The 13,811-nt window shown below is 39.9% G+C and overlaps 1 non-coding gene across 1 annotated transcript; it reads right to left on the bottom strand.

Moving 5' to 3' along the window:
* Positions 1-12,204: 12,204 nt before the first annotated feature.
* TRNAT-CGU (transfer RNA threonine (anticodon CGU)) lies at positions 12,205-12,276 on the bottom strand. Its single transcript has one exon. It is a non-coding gene; the product is annotated as a tRNA-Thr (tRNA).
* Between the last annotated feature and the right edge of the window lie 1,535 nt (positions 12,277-13,811).

Raw genomic sequence — 13,811 nt, 5'->3', positions numbered from 1 at the left:
GACAGACATCAATATTTTTCCTAATATTAGGAATTTCACAAGATCCTTCCGTACTAGAACACACTTTATTCGCACTAATTTCTGACAAAACATCATATGGTAAACTGACTTCCCTGCTACTCTTTCCCCAAATAAGATTGACATTACACAGATCAAAATTTAATTTAGCCTTGTGACACGTTAACCAGTCGGTACCTAAAATAACGGCATAAACTAAATTAGGCACAACTAAGCATGGTTGGAAAATACATTCTCCACTTATGCTAATGGGGACAGCTATTTGTTTATTCACTCTTTGAGACTTGTTTCCAACAGCTGTTACGATGAACGTATTCCTCACTGGAATTTCCGCTACCTCATACTTCTCTCTCAAAACTTCCTCATACAGTTTGGAATTTACACATGACTTCTCACTACCAGAGTCCAACAAAATCTTAACTTTTCTGCCCCATATCAGCAGTTCAATCGTCGGTGTAACAGTAACACTACTTAATTTATCCTCATTACATAATATAAGATCACTTAACAAATCTTGCCTTATATCTAAATTTAAATTACACTTATAAAATTTATTGTCTACGATTAAGTCGTCTCTTAAAATATTTGAATTATTGCTACTTAGGTCACAATCATGTTCACTTACAACTATAGGCTGGTCGACATTAACATACTTATCTACCTTATACGTGAACTCACCATTTACGGACTGTCTCAGTGACCTGTTTATACAGTCCGTTGAGCGTTTAAAGTACTTGGTTCGGTTACGACTTGTTGGTTACACACCTCAGTCGGCCTCCCCTGTTGCCTATTTCCTCTAGCTTCATTATTATTATTATTATTATTATGGCCTGTATTCTCCCGCCTCGCAGCTTCTGGTTGACTACCATAATCACGCCTCCCAGTCCTGAAATTTTCCGAACTATTTTGATAATTTCTCTCCCTGTGGAAATTATTATTAGGTCTCTCCTGATATTCTCTTCGGTAGTTACGATTATTCATAGGCCTGTCCTGATTATTAGATTGGTTACCCCTTCCTTCTACATTCCTATTTAGTGTCCCACTATTATTCAAGCTACTACCTAAAGCATCAAAACTTTCCAACAAAATCTCCATTTCCTTAATAGTCTCCACTCTTTGCATACAAACAGCTTCTCTTATTCTATCGGGATAGTGCTTAGCCATAAGTCTAACTATATCAGCCTCAGGTCCAATACATTCTAAATTTCTCCACACCAAAACATGAGTCAAAAAGTATTCAGTCATTCTAACACCCTCGTTAGAATTATACCTGCCAAACATTACTCTCTCTCTCTCTCTCTCTCTACTCTGAACACCTTCACTCCAAAATTTAGCCATAAATTTCTCCTTAAATTCAGTTAGACTAGACATCGAGCTTTTATATACTTGAAACCAAGACTTAGTTTCTCCTACGAAAGCATTAGATAAGATCTCCAATACAGTTTCCCAGCTAATAATATTGTCTCTTAATTGAACAGCAAATTTTTTCTCTACTACTCTCATAAATTCCATCGGGTTGAATTCTTTCCCAGAAAACTTAGGTAAATCATGATCTCTGGTGATTAAACCATTATTTACAATTATCTCACGTACATTCTTACTATCACGCACTTCTTGCTGGAGTACTCTCTGGCAACTCAGAAATTTTTCTTCCACTGTTTCCTCAGCCTTTTCTTGAATTTTTCTTAATTCCTCCTGCAACTTTTCTTCCGATTCTCTCACCTTCTGTGATAATGATTTTTGTTCACTCTCTAGATCACCTACTTCTCCAAGTTTTCTTTCCACATGTTCTACCCTACTAATACATTTCCTAGTTTCTTGCCCCACTGTATTGGTTATCTTTTCAAACCTTTCTTCTACTAACTCATTGATTTCTCCTTTATTAGACTCGATCTTGGCGCCTAATTCATCAATCTGTTTGATGCATGTCTCACTAATTTGCTCTATTTCCGTATGGAGATTGCTCCGACCCAATTCCATCTCAGCTCTGATGTCACTACACTCCCTATTTACCTTACTTTCTAAATTATTAATTTGCTTACTTATTTCTAACACCTTATGATCTATCTTATTACTAACATCATCAATCTTCTTATTAATACTATTTATGGCATTACTCTGAGCTTCAATTTTTTCACTAATGACCGCTTCAATTTTCTCACTCATAATATTATTCTGAGATTCAATTTTCTCACTAATGACCGTTTCAATTATCTCACTCATAATATTATTCTGAGATTCAATTTTCTCACTAATGACCGTTTCAATTTTTTCACTCATAATATTATTCTGAGATTCAATTTTCTCACTAATGACCGTTTCAATTTTCTCACTCATAATATTATTCTGAGATTCAATTTTCTCACTAATGATATTATTCTGCTCAGTCATTTTGGACATCAGCAAATTAAATAAACCCAGGTCAATCACCCCTTTACTTTGATCTTGCGTGACAGCGTTTTCCTCAGTTTCTACTATTTTCTGACTTTCAGCAGGTCCCATCTTAGTCACCAACTTCCTATTTATGTTACCACCTTGGATTTCCTTGGACACAATAACCTCAGCCTCATCACCTGACTGCATATTGCTATCCTTGTCCATCTTCGGTTTCCTACTAATTTTTCGCGATCTCAAAGCTATTTCCCCTTGCACTTCCTTTGACATTACCCCTTAAATACAAACTTCAACAAAATGACCTTCCTAACATTACTCAGTGAATTTAACATGTGCGTACTCATTAAAAGAACTGATCCATGTATATTGCAATTCAGAAACACTTTTTCTGAACCTTTCGAGTCCCACGTTGCTGGCGACACGTTGTGGCTACTCCAACAACTACTCTTATACCTTCATATCTTCCACACAATATAAATAACTTTTGTTTGAGCGCCAGTTGCTTTTTTAGGAAAAACAACAAAATTCGGTAGAGCATACCTCTTATATCAATTATCTCAAGGCGTGAGGTGATAAACTCACATATCTGGCAATATACAGGGATATGGATCAGGACAATATTAAATTACTGTTGCATTTCCACAATTGAGGATTGTACATGGAACTGGAATCACTTATTTAATTAAAATAAAACTGAGTTTATGACTATAATTTACGTCACTATGAACAATCATTGACGTCTTTTAATTTAACAAAAGAAATATATCGTGAGATTTGCGGTACTAAGAAAAGGAAAATTTAATCTAAACAAAAAAGCTATTGGCATGAACTTGAAGTGCGATGTGATATCGCCGCTGATTACACTCTTCTTCATGTTATGAATGCATAACATGTCTGATGCTTTAATTACCTGTTGTCTGCATACACCGCTGTTGAACTTGAAATTCTTGGGAAAACCTCTGAGCTGAAGTCGGGAGCCGTCTGCTGTTATCTTCTTATATAACAAGGAGTTGGCCTACATACCATGTACGCGTGTAGGGAGCTCCAATGTAATTACGTCCACTCAATATATTATAAATAATTGGAAAATATTATTGAAACATCTTGTGAAGTCCATCCTCACAAGAAGATGATGTTTCTTTATCAGCATAGTACCCGTCTCTGCTCGGATACAACCACCACTTGTAGACCTCCTCGATTATTACCAGACCTCTTGAAAACACAACTCTTAGCTCTGATCATCACACTAAGACCACTTCTTCCATTTGATACATCTGACTGTTACCTATGATCTGAACGATATGAACTGAGTACCTCTCCCCACCGTCGCCTCGACTTATCTCACCTCGCGATCACGACTCATCTCCCTACTCACTGTCCATCCCTTCCACTTCAACATACAGTAGCTGGCGAATACTGACACTTAGTCGCAATCACGTGCCCACGCACTGATGTCGTCAGTCAAGTGTTGTCTAAGCGTACCCAAGCGGCTTGAGAATGACTAAGCTGAATGCGTCACCGGAAAATTTACTTGCACAGTTAAACATAGCCTCGATTGCAAAATACTATGCCAGCTCATCCAGCCAGAGTTACAAGCCACAGCATGACAATATGAAACCAACAAATCTCACTTACTACAATACAGAATAATTACAAATAAATTTCACTTAACCTATGATTAAATACAATAATATACGTGATACCTAATTATTACAGTCTAAATGATGAGAAACCGAATATATAAAATCTAATGAATCGGGTTAATAATAATAATAATAATAATAATAATAATAATAAATACTGAATGGAATCTGTAACCCTGTTGTACGGTTACAAGCGGATTGCAATGGTAGAGCTGCTGCAAGATTGTATGCGGAACGTTTTCCAAACAAACGTACCCCACATAATTCTACGTTCGCGGCCATCAAGAGAGACTAAGGGAAGCCGGACATGTAGGTAGTATGATGAGTATGGTGCATGGCACTCCTGTAACGTCAGCCGAGTACCTTATTGCTCGAGTCCACGGAGAAACACCGCGCGTATTGGGTCATGTGTAGAGGCATGATTTTTTCGCATTAACGATAAACGCGACAAAAAATATTTTTTAGCGATTTTGCGATATCTTTACGAATCATATGTTTCTGGTTAAGAAAATATGGATATTATGTTCGCGAATTAAAGCGATAAGGGCATTTTAAAGCGAAATTCAATCATTTCGCGATAAGCGCGATATAACAGCGAAATCTGTAGTAAATAACGAACTTGACATTTTGTTCCAAGATTATGTATGAAAAGAAAAGGAAGAGCGAAGAAAGATTCATCAGCGGGAAAAAATATGTTATAATATTCTGGAAAATTCTTTAAGACAAGGCATCAAAGAAAAGGGGTTGGCTCCAGGCTTCTTGCCAAACGAAATGTTTGGAATGTTGTTCTTGTGGTGGCTGGTAATTCCACCCCTGCCTGTATCCTCACGGCATTGTGCAATCCTGGAATCCGTAATGACGTCTACAAGCAAGCACAATTGACTGGTGTATTTCGGCTTCGTGGTCAGGTAAAATTAAAAAAAGTGATCACACACAGTAGCAAAGATGGGTCGCTCGACAAGTGTTAAGGTACACAGCAGAGCTAAACAGTTTGCGAGTGAAGGTTTATACGTTTCGGAAAGCAATATTTTAATGTGCAAATTTTGTAATGTTGGTATCGAGTGGGAGAAAAAAGATACGGTCTGGAAACATTGTTTTAAAAAGAAGGAACATTCAGAACGTACTGTAAATTTAGCATCCAACAGTGAAACGGCAGGCAACGATACTACTCAAAGCCAACATCCCGCTGGAGAAGGTAGACGACCCTGCAGTCCGGAAATGGCTTCAAAAGTATATACCAGGTATGTACAGTCTATCGTTTAAACCTCCACAATCAACGATCAGTGATAGTGATGAAACCTTTAATGATTAATTTTAGAATTTCATTAAAGCGATACGGCAATATCTATTTCGCGAAATAGCGCGAAAATTATTAACCTTCTCGCGAAATCGTTCAAAAATTAATGCGAAAAAATCATGCCTCTAGTCATGTGCGTGGGGCTCAGCACCGCCTATGTAGGCTCTGCAATGAGGCAGGAGGTACACATTTCAGACCCCGTTTGTCAAGAGCCCGATGTGCTACTTATGTTGGGTTTATTGACGACATGCGGAACGCACACCCTTCACACTTCGATGCGCTACAGCGCCCAAGCCGTGCGTTGTGATTATCTCACTAACTTTAAAATGAAACCATATTAAAACATTCATGAAATAAAATATTCAATCGTCGGACTATGTATTCACACTTACACTTCACACTTACTTACACATACAATTGGTGATGGGCGCCAGCTTCATAATAAATGTAACGATAATAGAGTGAGAATCTTGAATATCTCTAGGGTGTAGGGTAATAAGCTTACTTTGACAGCATGGCATATAGATTCTGGGAAAAGGACATTGAAGTTTGGTTTCCCCATTAAAATTTCAAGTCATCTGATCAACTATTGATATAAAACAATTAATTGCGTTTGATACTAAACGAAACATATTCTTTAAATTGATAATTGAAATGGCAAGACTTGTTGCGATAATATAGATATAAAATACAAAATTCTGAAATTACAACTGAAAGAAACTCTAGGCATTAAATTTGAAATCCTCTTGACCGGACAGTTAAAAGTTGTACAAGAAATTTTTCCCGCACTGCTTCACTTAATTGTACCTTGAACACTTTGAGTGTTATTACGACGTATTCCTTTGAATTGGTATCAGCTGTAGGTATCTCAAGCCTAATTCGGTGATGTATCCTTTTAGTTTCACAAACGAGATATAGGATGACTTGAAATTATATTCACACTTCTCAATCAAATTTACAGGTAATTCACTGATAACTGTTAGTCTGCATTACGACGACTCAGTATTCGGCTGTCACCGAACTGACATAAGAACTCGACCGAAGAGATACACGAAACAAACTCCCAACATATAATCCATTTGGTCACTGACGACTACGTATCCTTGTCACTGTTCTATCTTCAACTGACTGACTGACCAACCAACCAAATGACTATTCTTCGACCAAGGCTCCATCCATCTGACTGCCACACTTCATGGCAAACCTCTCCATTCAACTCACTCCCTGACCAACTTTGTCCTCACTCTCCTTCCAACTGACACCAACTGACTAGCTGCTATAGGATACAGCCCTTTATATAGACATTAGTTGTCACATGGAATTACACCCACGCCAGAGTTAAAAACAGACATGATGTCACTCCCACCCAGCTACAAATGTTACGTATTGTGTTAAAATAAACTCAGGCAAATTAGGAACTCCCTAAATATTATTTCATCGCTAAAAGCATACAATGACAGAGCGATGACTCGACAATTACTGTAAAAGTATTGCAGCATATGTTGCAATGTTTTAAAAGTAATATCACATATAATAGATATCCACATCTGATATTAGGCAGTAAGTCTCATTCTACATTATTTTGATGCTAACATACACATATAGGGCCTGCTGTATATACATTATAAATGAAATACAATAAAGTAAGCGATAATTAATTAATACATAGCGAAATCAGATTATAGAATTGAATCAAATAATAATAATAATAATAATAATAATAATAATAATAATAATACAGATGGATGCTTGTAACGGGATTTGAACCGTTAAGGGTTCCTTCTCGAAAATGGATCATTTTGACTTCCCGCGCAACATACTAAGCGTTGTCGGTGTTTTTTGGACACTCTTTATTTTGGCCGGGCTGAGTCGCTCAGATAGTGAAGTACTGGCCTTCCGGCCCTAACTTGGTAGGTTCGATCCTGGCTCTGTCCGGTGGGATTCGAAGGTGCTCAAATACGACAGCCTCGCGTTGATAGATTTATTGGCACGTAAAATAACTCCTGCAGAATTAAATTCCGGCACCGCGGCTTCTCCGAAAACCGTAGAAGTAGTTCGTGGGACGTAAAGCCAATAACATTATTATGATATATTTAACTATTTTAAACAAGTGGGGTGGTTTGCAGCCGTATGTCTCACCATTTGAGGAAACCAAAATATCTGGTAAACGGTTGGCCCTGTCAAAAAATAAGTTCATAGTATGTCATTGAAGTTAAATTCTACAAGAAGCGCTATATGCAATTTTTTTTCGAGAAAATTCGGGTTCCAAGTTTTGTGGCTGTGGTAAACGGTTATCTATATGAATAAAATAATAACGCTGTACTTTGTCTAAATTTTCGTTTAGTTATCCGTTTCAGGTGTAGTAATGACAATCTGCATATTTTTTTTTAACCTTTGGTGTCTGTTTGTTTGTCTGAGTTCTTAGAACTTGAAAACTACTGGATATATTTCTACCAAACTTCATATTTAGATCCACCTGCCCTTGGATAAGTTTTAGGGCCAATATTGTTTCTAATTAGCTGAGTTGACAGGGGGTTTATACGGAACCGAACCGTGATTTTGGACTCCCACAAAATATATACAACCAAACTTAATGGAAATCAATTTCGATTTTTTTATCTGCATCATTTCGATACGAGGATTAATAAGGGAGATATCATTAATGTACTGTTTTACAGGCTGCCATGTCATTTCAAGTTACTCCTTTCGATAGAACACATCATAAGAGAGGTTGTCGTCAATGAACGGCAGTAGCCGTGTTGAAACACCGGATCCCGTGAGATCTCCGAAGTTAAGCAACATTGGGCGTGGTCAGGAGTTGGATGGGTTGCTACGCGCTGTTGGTGGGGGTAAGGGAATGGAGGAGCGGAAAGGAACTGGCCACCCTACCGCACGTAAACTCCGGCTCAGGAACACCTCTGTGGAGGTTCGGATCTGCCTTCGGGCAGAAAAACTCTTACCTACCATCGTCAATGATTGGTTTAATGAGTCTTCAGCCATAGCGCCACTGCAGGTTTCAGATTAACAACAATATGTAACCGAGAAGTAGGGAGAATTACGCATAACTTTGGACCGGGATCTGTCTTCTTTCTTTCTTTCTTTCTTTCTTTCTCATTCTGTTTACCCTCCAGGGTTGATTTTTCCCTCGGACTCAGCGAGGAATCCAAAATCTACCGCCTCAAGGGCAGTGTCCTGGAGCGTGAGAATTTGGGTGGGGGGATACAGCTGGGAAGGAGGGCTAATACCTCGCCCAGGTGGCCTCACCTGCTATGTTGTACAGGGGCCTTGTGGAGGGGGGGGGGGTAAGATTGGGAGGGATATACCAGGAAGAGAGAAGGAAGTTAGCCCTATAATGCCCGGCGTGACAAATTTGTCACACTAATTTCAGATGCTATCAGAATCTATAACACATCTCTTTTATTCTTAATGCCCAGTGTAGCACATTTGTCACACAGTCATGAACACACTCTGGTGAATATTTTCTTCAACTGTGGTCCGGGAAGAATAAAAGAGATGTGTTATAGCTTCTGTTAGCATCTGAAAGTCGTGTGACAAATTTGTCACGCCGGGCATTATAGGGTTAAGTACCATCCAGGCATTTGCCTGGAGGAGAAGTGGGAAACCACAGAATACTACTTCGAAGATGGTTGAAGTTCGAATCGATCCCCCCCTCCCCACCTCAAACCCGTTCCAGCCTCGTACCACTTTTCAAATTTCGTGGCAGAGCCGAGAATCGAACCCGGATCTCCGGGGGTGTCAGCTAATCACACTAACCTCTACACCATAGAAGCGGACACTTTGTGACATTAACCATTTTAATCCTACAAAGAACTGGTACTTGTAGCTAGTAGATACACAAAATGACAACGCTGTTCAACCAGGATATAGAACTCTAAACTATCGCCATTCCTGTTTATTATACCTATATTATGTTTGATATGATTCATAGGATGGTGTGAATTCTCATTCATTTGTGAAAGCTGCATTGGGACAGATCGTAATGGCCTGTTTTCTTCATGTAAACATAGAATCCTTAAGATCAGTTTGGTAACAGCTTCTCGGATTTCCCAGCTATTATGTGGCAATTGTAAATTACGAAATATGTTTTTAGTCTTCTGGCTGTATAACAAAAATACAAGATATGGCCACTTAAGGCTGGTAGTTAATTCCGTCACGGTTGGATTTATTTTGATGGGTTTAAAATATTCGATGGCTTACTCCACCCTGAGCTCAATGAGGTAAAATCTTGAGTTAGGTAAAGTCTGCCACAGGCTCATCTAGTAGGTACTATTCTGCAATTATGCGAGAAGCCTGTGGTGAAATTTAATTTTCTGTCTGCTCACATACAAATAAACACCCACTCGTCATCAATATCCTTCGCCCAAAGTAATACGTAATATCAGTGGCGGCGGACCCTCAAGAGCATATTAGTACTTGAACACCCATTTCTCATGCATATTCACGCATTCATGGATAATTTAAAATCATTTCCTTTGTTTCGACCTGTTTTCATCAATCGATCGAAAGCATTCGACTTGTATCGAAGCTCCGTTACACTACCAATAGCAACGAGCCTGAAAGAGGACTATAGAGAGGCTATTGGACCGCCGTATTTGAGTCTACTTGAAGGCAGCGTCCGCCATATTTTAGGCGATCAAAACATGTGGGTGTGGTGATGAAGCAAGTACACAGACTGGGGGAACCTTCTCAAAGTTTTCTTAATGAAGAAAGCACTCAAAGATGCATAACGTATTTTATAAAGTAATTAAAAAAACAAGGTATAGGCTACATACTTATATATTGTATAAAGAAGGAAAATGAACACATTTCCAGTAATTACATAAGAAATCACAATACATTGCCATTAAACAAATTTAGCCCTACTTACAGAGAATGAAAATATAGAATAGAAAACTTTGAACAAAGTAATATGAAAACATGGAAAAATAATAATAATAATAATAATAATAATAATAATAATAATAATAATAATAATAGTAATGTATGTTGGGTATTCAGCCCGAGGCTGGTTTGATCCTCCACAGCTCCACCAACAGCTGTCATAAATAGCTTAGACATCACTGAAGAGGCGTACTAGGGAAATGAGGAGTGAGGTAGTTTCCGGTTGCTTTCCTCATCGAGCCAGAAGTTGCTACAGCATATCAGTCTGCCAAGCCCACTGAAATGCATGCACCAACCGACCCTATGAGTGATATTTTCACACCAAAAGTTAGATTGTGCTTTGGATAGGCTTGAATCTTGTAAATGTTGGAGAGTAGTCTTCTAGTTAATTGTGTGGAGCAAAGACGTTCTTTATAAAGTGGTAAATTGTCTCCTTACTTGTAATTGATTGGAGCAATAGTGCTCTTTGTAATAGTGTAACGTTTGAGCTACCTAACTCATCCCTTTAAAAATTATTTAGTCTATTGTACCTGCTTGCTCTTAAGTTTCAAATAACGAATGTTATAGGAGCTGAAGAGCTCCCCTTCTGTCTATCCAACTGTTATCTGTTATTGTTTAATAAATTTTAAAATTTGAAAAGAAAAAGAAAAGAAATAAAATTTCAAATTTTAGAGTTTCAAATTAAGATTTGATCCTTTCTCTGTCAATCCATTCACGCCCGCACTTTCTTACAATTCTGTGCTCCACGGAAAGTCTGTAACTATTATTATTATTATTATTATTATTATTATTATTATTATTATTATTATTATTATTATTATTATTATTATTATTATTATTATTATTATCTTCCGCGTCTTTGGTGTAGTGGTCAGTGTGATTAGCTGCCATCCCCGGATCCCCGGGTTCGATTCCCTTCTCAACCATCCTCGAAGTGGTTTACCGTGGTTTCTTACTTCTCCCCCAGGCAAATCCTGGGATGGTACCTAACTTAAGCCCACGGCCGCTTCCTTCCCTCTTCCTTGTCTATCCCTTCCAATCTTCCCATCACCCTCCCCCCCCCCCCACAAGGCCCCTCTTCAGCATTGCAGGTGAGGTCGCCTAGGCGAGATACTGGTCTTCGTCCCTACTTGTATCCCCGACCCAAAGTCTTACGATCCAGGACACTGCCCTTGAGGCGATAGAGGTGGGATCCCTCGCTGAGTCCGAGGGAAAAACCAACCCTGGATGATAAACAGATGAAGTAGAAGAAGTAGGAGAAAAAGAAGAAGATTATTATTATCTTTCTTTCTTTCTTAATCCGTTTGCCATCCAGGGTTGGTTTTTCTCTTAAACTCAGCAAGGGATCCCACCTCTACCGCCTCAAGGGCAGTGCCCTGGAGCGTGAGACTTTGGACCGGGGATACAACTGGGAAGCAAGACAAGTACATCGTTCTGGCTCCCTTACCTACTATGCTGAACTGTGGCCTTGTGAGGAAATAGGAAGATCGGAAATGATAGACAAGAAAGAGGGAAGGAAGCGGCCGTGGCTTTAAGTTAGGTACCAAGGAAATTCACTTTGAGGATGGCTGAGGTGGAAATCGAACCCCCCTCTACTCAGTTGATCTCCCGAGGCTGAGTGGACCCCATTCCAGCCCTCGTACCACTTTTCAAATTTCGTGGCAGAGCCGGGAATCGAACCCTAAACACTACACCCGCCACAGAGGCGGACTAAGGCTTCATATGCTAATCTAATCGCTTCTGTATCATCTGACTACGTTCGCCTGCACTAAATTACTTCTATTTTGCATTCATTAATTTTCATTGTGCATTCCTTATCCACGCTTGAGCTCTTATTTTACCGAAATTGTCAAAAAAATCTCATAGCGGTCAGTAGTGAGATTTTCTTGAACTTCTTGTTGAGCTTACTTGCTTTATTTTAATATTTGGTCTGAACATTTTAAAAACTTCTGCCTCCTGTGAGGTTTGAACTCACGACCCCTGGTTTACGAGACCAGTGCTCTACCACTGAGCTAAGGAGGCACTCAGTATTGTGAGAAGAACAGGCGCAGAAGAACCTTACGCGTCATTTTGAATGACCTTGAGTGGGTGAAGGCCAGCCTTTCCGCGGGTTGCTTTGTTTGGTAGTGATGACTGGAAACGTTATTTTCATGTCATGGTTACCAGTGCCTCAGTTTAAAAAGATGTAATAATAATAATAATAATAATAATAATAATAATAATAATAATAATAATAATGGTGTAGTGGTTAGCGTGATTAGCTGCCACCCCCGGAGGTCCGGGTTCGATTCCCGAAATTCCCACGAAATTTGAAAAGTGGTACGAGGGCTGGAACGGGGTCCACTCAGCCTCGGGAGGTCAACTGAGTAGATGTGGGTTCGATTCCCACCTCAGCCATCCTCGAAGTGGTTTTCCGTGGTTTCCCACTTCTCCTCCAGGCGAATGCCGGGATGGTACCTAACTTAAGGCCACGGCCGCTTCCTTCCCTCTTCCTTGCCTATCCCTTCCAATCTTCCCATCCCTCCACAAGGCCCCTGTTCAGCATAGCAGGTGAGGCCGCCTGGGCGAGGTATTGGTCATACTCCCCAGTTGTATCCCCCGACCAAGAGTCTGAAGCTCCAGGACACTGCCCTTGAGGCGGTAGAGGTGGGATCCCTCGCTAAGTCCGAGGGAAAAACCGAACCTGGTGGGTAAACAGATGATGATGATAATAATAATAATAATAATAATAATAATAATAGCGTACCACCATATATTTCGCTTCCTACAATTATTACGTTTACGTGCAGGATTCAGATCGAACTGAGTAGGCTATAGGCTATACTTCCCGTACTGAAAACGCCATGTAAACGGGGTCTCGGTTCGAATTGAGTTGCATGTAAATGCGGATCTTACTGAGATCGTATTAGAAACGACGGCGCACACACTCCATGTTTGTTCTGACGAAATCATCATCATCAAAGTTCTGTCGAAATAACAAATATAATAAGCAAGCAAATATATTTCTTTCTTTCTTAATCTGCTTACCCAGCGAGGGATCCCACCTCTACCGCCTCAAGGGCAGTGTCCTGGAGCGTGAGACATTGGGAGGAAGACCAGTACCTCGCCCAGTCGGCCTCACCTGCTATGCTGGACAGGGGCCTTGTGGAGGGATGGGAAGATTGGAAGGGATAGACAAGGAAGAGGGAAGGAAGCGGCCGTGGCCTTAAGTTAAGTACCATCTTTTCATTTGTCTGGAGGAGAAGTGGGAAACCACTTCCAGGATGGCTGAGGTGGGAATCGAACCCACCTCTACTCAGTTGATCTCCCGAGGCTGAGTGGACCCTGTTCCAGCCCTCGTACCACCTCAAATTTCGTGGCAGAGCCGGGAATCGAACACGGGCCTCCGGGGGTTGCAGCTAATCACACTAACTACTACACCACAGAGGCGGACTGCGCTCCATCTATTACACCAATTACATTTGGAATACGACACATAATTTCAAAACTGAAAGTTATCTCCTGGGCTTCTACTACCTTTGGATGCAGTCGCTTAAGTGCGGCCAGTATCCAGTATT

The sequence above is a fragment of the Anabrus simplex genome, chromosome 11 (assembly GCF_040414725.1).
Source record: "Anabrus simplex isolate iqAnaSimp1 chromosome 11, ASM4041472v1, whole genome shotgun sequence".
NCBI classification, from domain to species: Eukaryota; Metazoa; Arthropoda; class Insecta; order Orthoptera; family Tettigoniidae; genus Anabrus; species Anabrus simplex.
Note: the sequence above shows the minus strand (reverse complement) of the source record. Positions and strands in the feature narration are given on the sequence as shown.